Source organism: Triticum urartu, chromosome 3A (genome assembly GCF_056163025.1).
Source record: "Triticum urartu cultivar PI428250 chromosome 3A, HENAU_Tu73, whole genome shotgun sequence".
NCBI classification, from domain to species: Eukaryota; Viridiplantae; Streptophyta; class Magnoliopsida; order Poales; family Poaceae; genus Triticum; species Triticum urartu.
The window spans coordinates 377,975,234-377,986,066 of NC_141875.1; positions in this window are offsets into that span (position 1 = coordinate 377,975,234).

Consider the following 10,833-nt stretch of genomic DNA (forward strand, 5'->3'; position numbering starts at 1 on the left):
CACTTGGCAAGCATCGGGTGGTAGGGAAAGATCCAGGCACATATATACAGTTGGATGTAGGTAATCATGAGTTATTATTGTTGACATTATCCTTGAGGTAAATGAGTTGGGAGGTGAAAATAATAGGCCCCCATCTTCCTATGTGTCTGACTGAAACCTTTGTTCCATGAATATGTCGTGACTGTCAGAAATCATAGAAGACTATATGATAGTTGAATATGTGGAACTTCCTAAACAAAAGCTCTTACATAGACTCTTTCTGAAGATATGATGAACTGCATTTGTTTCAATGACTGACAACATAGTTTGTTGGTTTTCAAGAAAGTTTATGGTTCATACGTCAACTTTGTGGATGAATTCTTACTTGATCATGAGAAGTTCTATGATGATATATAGATGTTATAATAAAGTTCATGATGCTACCCAATGTCTACTACACAACTTATTCTTGTAGACTCGTGTTGGGCCTCCAAGCGCAAAATTTTGTAGGAAAATAGCAATTTACCCTCAAGTGGATGACCTAAAGTTTATCAATCCATGTGAGGCATAGGATGAGGATGGTCTCTCTCAAACAACCCTTCAATCAAATACAAGAAATCTCTTGTGTCCCCAACATACCCAATACAATAGCAAATTGTATAGGTGCACTAGTTCGGTGTAGAGATGGTGATATAAGTGTAGTATGGATAGTCGATATAGATTTTCGTAATGTGAAATATAAAAAAATATGGTAACAAGTAACAAAAGTAAGCACAAATGGTATTGCAATGCTTAGAAATAAGGCCTAGGGTTCATACTTTCACTAGTGCAATCTTTCAACATCGCTAACATAATTGAATCATATAACAATCCCTCAACGTGCGACAAAGAATCACTCCAAAGTTCTTATCCAGCAGAGAACATAAGATGAAATTTTTGTAGGGTATGAAACCACCTCAAAGTTATCTTTTCCGATCAACCTATTGAGCCATCCTTATAAGTGTCATGAACAACCCTAGAGTTTGTACTAAAATAACACCATGTGATACACATCAACCAACTCTAATGTCACCTAAATACTCTAATGTCACCACAAGTATCCGTGAGTTGATTACTCGATATGCATCAAACAATCTAAGATTCATAATATTCAATCCAACACAAAGAACTTCAAAGAGTGCCCAAGGTTTCTACCGGAGAAAGAAGGACGAAAATGTGTATCAACCCCTATTCATAGAATACCCCAATGTCAAGATAATCCGCAGGTTGAATACAAAAATATATATCAAGTGAATCAATAGAACACCCCATTGTCACCATGGGTATCCAAATGCAAGACATACATCAAGTGTTCTCAAATCCAAAAAGTATTCAATCCGATAATAGTGAAATGTTAAAGGGAAGAACTCAATTCATCACAACAAGATAGAGAAGGAGAAACACCATATGTTCCAACTATGTCAACAAAGCTCGCGGTACATCAAGATCGTGCCAAATCAAGAACACAAGAGAGAGAGAGATCAAACACATAACTACTAGTACATACCCTCAGCCCCGAGGGTGAGCTACTCCCTCCTTGTCATGGTGGTTGCCGGCATGAAGATGGCCTCCGTTGATGATTTCCCCCTCCGGTAGGGTGCCGGAACAGGGCTAGAGATGAGATCACTTTGGTAAAAAGGCTTGCGGCGGTGGAGCGGAAGTTCTTAGTTTCTTTCTAGGGTTTTGGTATTTATAGGAATTTTTGGCGTTGGTCTCACATCAAGGGGAGCAACAAGGGAGCGACAAGCTTGCCCCCCGCGCCCTAAGGGGTGGCCATGCCTCCCAGGCTTGTCGCTTCTTTGTGAGGCTTCTAGTACTTCCTCGAAGCTTCGGGGGTCTCTTTTGGTCCACACAAAAATCACCGTAAATTTTCAGCCCATTCCAAGAACTTTTATTTCTGCACAAAAAACAATACCAGGGTAGTTCTACGGAAAACAACGCCAGTCTAGGTTAGTTCTAATAAAATCATACCAAAACCATATAATTTTTTGTAAACATGGCATGAATACTTTATAAATTATAGATATGTTGGAGACATATCACTACCATGTTTATATTTTGTTTTATCAACACCTCTCTCTATATACATGTGGTCATGATTATCGAGTTCGGCATTCGCTTGAGGGCAAGCGAGGTCTAAGCTTGGGGGAGTTAATACGTCCATTTTGAAAAAAAATCCTACTGTTATTTATTATGTTTTGGGTCATTATTTCACTTTACGATCCAACTCTAATGCCTTTAATCTCTTAATTTGCAAGATTTAAATGAAGAGGGAAATTTCCGGCAGTTGGAATTCTGGACCTGAAAAAGCTACAACAAAGATTGCTATTCTAATTTATGGAGAATTATTTTGGATTTAATAAAAAATACTGGAAGAAGAATCACTAGGAAGGGCCCCACTAGTGAGCCACAAACTCAGGTGGCGCCCCCCTAAGGACGCGCCACCTAGACTTGTAGGCTCATCAGCAGGCCTCTGTGGCCTTCCTTCTATATGGTGCCATTTTCCCTAGAAAAAATAAAGAGAAGACTTTCACGACGAAGCATCGCCGTCTCCAGGCGGAACCTGGGCAGGAGCACTCACTACAAAAAAAATATACACTTCCGTGATGATACGTGTTTGTCACAGTAGGTCACGTTTTCTGTCATGCATGTACATCCATGACGATTTTATGACAGAATCAAGATAGTCATACCCGTGCTGTCATAGAAGTGTTCCATGTCATTACCAAAATTATCATCATGGAAGTGTCCACTTCCATGACGATGAATCACGCGTCATAGAAGTGCTTTTGTCAAGGGTAACCGACACGTGGCATCCACCATAACGGATCGACGTTAAGCTATCGGGCCCGGTTTTGGATCCGATAACCCGCTAACAGCCACGACCAATTCCGACTTCCACGTGTAAAATTCTCATTGGTCGACGGAACCACATGTCAGCTCCGCGTTGGCACATGTGTCACTCATCCAATGGGCAATATGCACCTATGATATGTTGACACATGGACCGACCCAAAAGTGGCCCATAAAGATTAAATGGGCCGGCCCAACTAAAGGCCCATAAGATTGTGCCGACCATAATGGGCCGGCCCAACTAAAGGCCCACACGATTTTGCCGATCATCATGGGCCGGCCCAGCTAAAGGCCCACAAGATTTTGCAGACCATAATGGGCCGGCCCAGCTAAAGGCCCACAAGATTTTGGGGACACTAGTGGGCCAGCCCGTTAACAAGCTGCCATGTTTTGGGCCAAATGTCGGCCCATATTTGATCCGTTCCATTAACAGTCTGCCACGTTCTAGGCCTAATAAAGGCCCATATGTGATCCGGCCCGTTAATAGCCTACCACGTTCTGGGCCATATTACGGCCCAGATGAGATCCGGCCCTTTAAGAGCCTTTGGGATAAATTATGGCCCATATCAGATTCGGCCCGTCAATTGGACGTTGTGCTTTTGGGCCCACTTGAGGCCCGGTCAGGATTTCTGTTTGCTAAAGGCCCATTTAGTAATATAGCCTGATATTAGTTTGGGCCTATTAAAGGACCGTTTAACATTTCGGCCCTATATTTATTTCAGCCTGTTAAAAGCCCATCATATAGTTGGGCCTAACTATGGCCCACTTTGCATCCAGCCTGCTCACAGCCAATAATCTGATTGGGCCAAACAAGGACTGAGACAATTTTGTCCTGTTAACGGCCCGTGATGTGATTTGCACAATCATGGTCCGGGGTCTATTTCGGCTTGCTGTCGGCCTGTGAGCTGTTCGGCACGTTTCAGGCCCAACCTACTTTTTAGCCTACTAAAAGCCCATTGATTTTTCTTGCGAAAATAGGGCCGATGGTTTACTCGTCCTATTAAAGGCCCGAAACTACTAGTGGGCCAGTTTACATTTAGGCTTATTAATGGACCAAGATGACTGGGCCCATGATGCAGATCATATATAGTGATTCGCATGACAACCCGATTATGTACCGTAATTTTACGGTTTGGCCGGTTTACTGGAAGACAGGATATATATACAGTAAAATAACTGCATCATCGTGAATAAGAAAAAACCTAGACTATACAATAAAGAAATTATGGCACATTACATTCACTGGGTATCAAAGTTTTCCACTATGATAATAAAGCACAAGCAGACAGCAGATTACATACACTGGGCATCAAAGATGGCCACCAGTGCAAATAAACACGCCGACAAAATAATATACAAAACCGACAACACTTCAATAGAGTTCAAGAAAGGTTAGCCCTGCTACGGAGCTGCAGCGCAAGTAGCTGAGCAAGCTGATGAGACGACGCTTGTTTGACGCTTGCCATCAAAGTGTGATTTTCTCAGGTAACACCGATACTGTTGCAATGCTTCCTTGAAAAGCACAAGCAAGCTTTGCTCATCATGACTATCCAGATTGACCCTCGCCTACTTACGATAATGTAATGTAAATCATTGATGTGTTCAATCAGCAGAAAACAGGAAAATAATCACCATGAATAATAGCACTTACACGTAAGTGGGACAGGAAGATGTGAAAATGGTGTTTGTCTTCACTATAATCTTCCCATGATGGGAATATATGCACGTAGTCCCTAACAACATTAAAAGCAATGTCTTTTAAACTGGGAATAACTGGAATGGGCTTCCAATCTGCATGAATTGGTTGTCTCTGTAGTTGGGATAGGTCTTTGGCCGGTGGACTTGCTGTACTTTTTGCTAGAACGGGATTTTTCTGTGGTACGGCTAGTGCTATGGCAACTAAAATCGACATACCTTTTGCTGGAGTGCAGGTCCTATGTGGTGGGCTAGTGGTGTGGCCAGTGAAGTATGGGTACAATCTTCTGGAGTCGGTCCTACTTTTTGTGTCACTGGTTGTAGAGCCAATATAAGTGGGGTGCTTTCTGACTTCTCCGGCACCACCATGTTTTTCAAGGACTTTGTTGGTGCTCCTTCAGGTTCGGCAATCACCCTTTTCCTTTTTGATGTCTGATGCACAAGAACAACATTTGAGTGGAAAAACAAGGTATGATTGGTCAGAAAGCACATGCATTTGGAAAATCAAGTGGGAGCATTACCTGACCAATTAAATGTGTGTTTGTTAACTAATATTAGTATCATATCACAATTCGTATTTGAAGAAGTAAGCTTTGGACTTATGATTGGTATGTTGTTTAGCTTCAAGAGTGGATTGCCCCTAGTGCGACACAAAGCAGCTACACAAATCATAGTGTAGATATAACGGGAAAACCACAAGCATCACAAGTAAAATCAGCAAAGTGAAACTTGCTGGAAAATATAGGCTACTATTGATGGTATGGCTAGAAAGGCTTCGGATACCAGCTCTCTTCAACTGAAGGTGCGGTACTGTTAATATCAGTGTAACTCTCAAAGGCGACATAGCTCCCCTCATTTCCTTGCTAATCTTATAGGATTCAAGTGGGCGGGCCACAAGAATTCCTGTTCCTATGTTTACAAAATCCTACGAAACAAAGAGGCCCGAAGAGTTGAAAGTGTCCATCACAACCGACCGAACAGACCTCTACACTGCAAATGTCCCTGCTCCTCTTCACTACAAGGAACATACTGTACTACTATCATACTCCCTCTATTCCAAAATATAAGTCTTTGTAGAGATTTCCACTATGGATTACATACAGATGTATACATATACATTTTAGAGTGTAGATTCACTCATTGTGCTCCATATGTAGTCCATGGTGGATGAGGGAGTCCTGGATTAGGGGGTCACCGGGTGTCCGGGCTATGTGGCACGGGCCGGACTGATGGGCCGTAAAGATACAAGATAGAAGGCCTTCCCCCGTGTCTGGATGGGACTTTCCTTTGCGTGGATGGCAAGCTTGGCGTCTGGATGTGTATTTTCCTTTCTCTGTAAACCGACTCTGTACAACCCTAGGCCCCTCTGGTGTCTATATAAACTGGAGGGTTTAGTCCATAGAGGCTAAGACAAATCATACAGGCTAGACATCTAGGGTTTAGCCATTACAATCTCGGGGTAGATTGACTCTTGTAACCCCTATACTCATCAAAGTCAACCAAGTAGGAAGTAGGGTATTACCTCCATTAAGAGGGCCCAAACCTGGGTAAACATTGTGTCCCCTGCCTCCTGTTACCTTCGATCCTCAGACGCATAGTTCAGGACCCCCTATTCGAGATCGACCGGTTTTGACACCAACATTGGTGCTTTCATTGAGAGTTCCACTATGTCGTGAACAGAAGGCTTGATGTCTCGTTCGATAATCTACAACGATGCCATCTCCGGGGAAGCTTACCTCCCCGGCCAGATTTTTGTATTCGGTGGCTTCATTCTGCGTGCCAACTCAATTGGCCACCTCGAACAAATCAACAGCTACGCCCCTGGTCATCAGATCAGTTTCGGGAATCTAAATTATGTCGCTGATATCCAAGGAGACCTGATATTCGAAGGGTTCACAGCCCCGACCACTGCTCTGGCTTCAGATCCAGAGAAAACCACGAGGTGTGAAGATGGGGGTTTGGAGCCCACCTGACTCTCTGTTGCGAACCGCACTATCAAGGATCCAGAAGCGATTGTGTCCACGGTGAATTCGGGATTAGACCGGGTTCCCCCTATCATTGAAAGGCCGGACTCGCCCCCGGATTCCGGATCCGAACTTTCAAAGTCCGCGCCAAGCAAACATGGCCAGGAGGCCTTCGCCCCGGCCAGCCCCGCGGACTCTTGTTTCCCTGTACAAACCTCGCTATTAAACGAGGCTCTGGACTTAATGCGATCCCTCGCCATTACAGAGGAATCACTTCCGAACTACGCCCAACCCGGACTAGGGGCTGAGAGCGGGGAATTTTACGTCCCACCCAGCACCCACTTCATAGGCACTGTCGAAGATTTAGCCGACATGCTCAACTATGCCTCAGAAGGTATCGACGGCATGGACGACGATGCCAGAAACGAACAAGGCCAAGACCTGCCGATTACCGGACGTTGGACGGCCACCTCCACATACGACGTGTACATGGTGGACACACCCAAAGAGGATGACGATGCAGACAGGAAAGATCCAGTGAAGGACAAACCTGATGAGGCACCACCGAAGCGTCGACGCCAACGATGCCGCTCAAAATCGCACCGTGGAAAAAACAGTAATACCGGCACCGGAGACGATAACACTCCGGAGGGCACCGAAGAGCTCGAAGCCCCCGTCGAGCACACATCCGAACAAGATGATGTGGAGGAGGGGCAAGTCAACCCCGATGATCCAGTCGGGAACGAGGAATCGAAAGACAGTAATTATCTACCACTCTCCGAGGACGATGTGAGCCTCGGCGACGAAGACTTCATCGTGCCAGAGGAACCACTCGAGAAGGAGCGTTTTAAGAGCCAGCTAATCACCACTGCGAGAAGCCTAAAAAAGCAGCAACGGTGGCTCTAAGCCGAACAGGATACACTCAACGATAGGTGGACCCAAGTCCTAGCCGCCGAAGAGTATGGCCTTCAACGCCCAGCAAAGAGTTATCCGAAGCGTCGGCTACTACCACAATTTGACGATGATGCCCTCGAGCCCATACCGTCAAGACATGACTGTGCTGATGAACCAAACTGGCCACCACACAGGCGAGATAAAGCGGCCACCTACGCCGAACACCAACCTGGACCACCTCGCCGTAGAGGCAGAGAGACAGCGGCTCCAGGATACACCTACGACCTACGTTAAGACCTGGGCAATAGAGCAGGCCAAACAAGATCAATCTATGGATCAAGGGGGCGTGCCCCAACACGAGAAGACGACCGTCAGGCTTGGCTCAATAGGCATAACCTCACCAGGGCCGAAAACCACATACGGACTTCATCCGAACTGCGTCGTGACATTGCCCGATACAGAGGCGCCGCACACCCCTTATGCTTCACCGATGAGGTAATGGAGCACCAGTTCCCAGAAGGATTTAAACCCATGAACATTGAATCATACGATGGTACGACGGATCCTGCAGTATGGATCGAAGATTTTCTTCTCCACATCCACATGGCCCGCGGTGACGATATCCATACCATCAAGTACCTCCCCCTCAAACTCAAGGGACCAGCACAGCACTGGTTAAACAGCCTCCCAGAAAACTCCATTGGTAGCTGGGAAGATCTGGAGGATGCCTTTAGAGACAACTTCCAAGGTACCTATGTTCGGCCTCCAGACGCCAATGACCTTAGTCACATAGTCCAGCAACCCGGAGAGTCAACCCAGAAACTCTGGACCAGGTTCTTAATTAAAAAGAACCAAATTGTCAATTGTCCGGATGTCGAAACCCTCGCGACCTTTAAACATAGCGTCCGTGACGAGTGTCTTGCCCGACACCTCGGCCAAGAAAAGCTGAAGTCTATGGCAGCTCTCACCGCACTTATGACCCACTTTTGCGCAGGAGAAGATAACTGGCTAGCTCGTAAAAGCAACAACACCAGTGACCCTGGAACCTCCGAAGCCAGAGACAGCAACGGCAAGCCACGGTGCAACAAACACAAGCGTCGAAACAACAATGAAGATACGTCAGTCAACACCGGATTCAGTGGCTCTAAACCCGGTCAGCGGAATTAGCCATTCAAAGGAAACAAAGATGGCCCATCCAGTTTGGACATAATACTTGATTGGCCTTGCCAGATTCATGGCACCCCTAACAAGCCTGCCAATCATACCAACAAAAATTGTTGGGACTTTAAATAGGCCGGTAAGCTAAACACCGAACATAAAAGGGAAGGGGCCGCCCAACAAGGACGACGATGAAGAGCCTCGCCCAATGAACACCCGGGGGGCAAAAGAAATCCCCCCCCCCCCCGAGGTGAAACAGTGAACATGATCTACGTCACTCATATCCCCAAATGGGATCACAAGCGCGCACTAAGGGACGTTTATGCCATAGAGCCAGTCGCCCCAAAATTTAACCCATGGTCAGCCTGTCCTATCACTTTGGATCGTAGAGACCAACTGACCAGTATCAGTCACGGAGGTTCGGCAGCATTGTCCTCGACCCAATCATCGACGGATTCCATCTTACGCGAGTCCTTATGGACGGCGGCAGTAGCCTTAACCTGCTTTATCTGCGCACTGTCCGCCAAATGGGTATTGATCCATCAAGAATCAAACCCACTAAAACCACCTTTAAAGGAGTGATACCCGGCGTCGAGGCCTGTTGCATAGGGTCCATAACGCTGGAAGTGGTCTTAGGTTCACCGAATAATTTCCGTAGCAAATACTTGATCTTTGACATCGTCCCCTTCTGCAGTGGCTATCATGCACTGCTCGGACGAACCGCTTTTGCCCGTTTCAATGCAGTCCCGCACTACACTTATCTAAAGCTCAAGATGCCTGGACCACGTGGCGTCATAACAGTCAATGGAAACATGGAGCGCTCCCTCCGTACTAAGGAGCATACCGCGGCCCTCGCAGCCGAAGTGTAGGGCGGCCTTATCAAGCCAAATACTACATCGGCAGTCAAGCCACCGGGCACCGTTAAACGAGTCCGGTCTACCATAGAGAATGACAGTCCGACTCGTCTAGAGCTAGATTATCAATTCGGCCTCCGTCAAAGCCCCAACCTGGTTGCAGCATATGTACCGCGCATACATAATTACGCACTAAAAATACCAGGGGCAAGGACGAAGGCACACTAAAAACAAAGTCCACAATACGGCTCGACCCTATTCGGACCCTCATATCCTTCCCTTTTTCTTCTCATTTTTATTTTTCAGGTTCTTCACAACCCACATCACGTTTCCATGGTACCAAGGGCCCTCTTCTAGGCCCCTTATGCATACTCGATTGTTGATCCTCTCAAAGGATCCTACCCCAAGGCGAAAAGCTGTGCAGACATGCGGCAGAGTGTACAAAGGATCTTCAAGATCAAATTTTCCTTTTTAGGACATGTATACAGCTTTCCCTTGTTCTCAAATTCTGGGCATGTAAAATAGCCACGATAATCATGGCATTCGCTGTAAAAATACGTTTTGACGTATCAATCAGACTATAATGGAAACAGTTTCGCCCAACCCAACTCGGTATTGGCTTATTTCCTAATGTGTATTCCCTCTTTGCGTCATATTGGCACATACACCTCAACTCAATTTAAATCGCCAGGGGCGCTATTCATCCACATATATTCTTTTCTCAAAAAAGAAGAAAAGTCTGAACACTTTTATAGTATACTTCGGCGTCCCAAAAATGGCATTATATGCATCGGCTCCAAATCATGTCTTTGGTCAATAGTTGGGTTGCTCGGCTCCTGTGGTTACCACCTTACGTTCCGCTTGTTCGGCTAAGGTAGTAAAGGGAGAACTACTACGCTTGTGTTTCTGGTTCGTCCGGTCAAACACCTCAGTAGATAAAGGCGAAAATTGACTGTCATGGTATGGCGAGAGCTGGTCGGCTATTCGGTGACTTAATGTAAATCTCTTGCGATTTTTTCAGTATTACACGAAGGGCTGACTCTTCCCAGTCACGCGCTTAAGGCATCCAAGTTCGGATAGCCGCGTACGCACCAGGGGCTATATTATAGTCCCATTGTCAAACTCCTATGGCTAAGTGAGAGTGATAAAGCCGCATAGTCCGATTGCCTGGTTCTCCGCACTGACACCTCCTTCATGGACCAAGACGCTGGGGCAAGAGTGGTTACGTGCTATCCTGAACACCCCCGTAGTATCTTTGTGGGGGCTGAAGCCGACGACTGGCAAACTCTCAGGGATAAAAATGACAGCACAGGAGGAAAAATACTTTAAGATAAAAGGCACAAATATATTACAAAAGCCTTGGTTTATAATACAACATCTGGGTAGGTCAGATACAT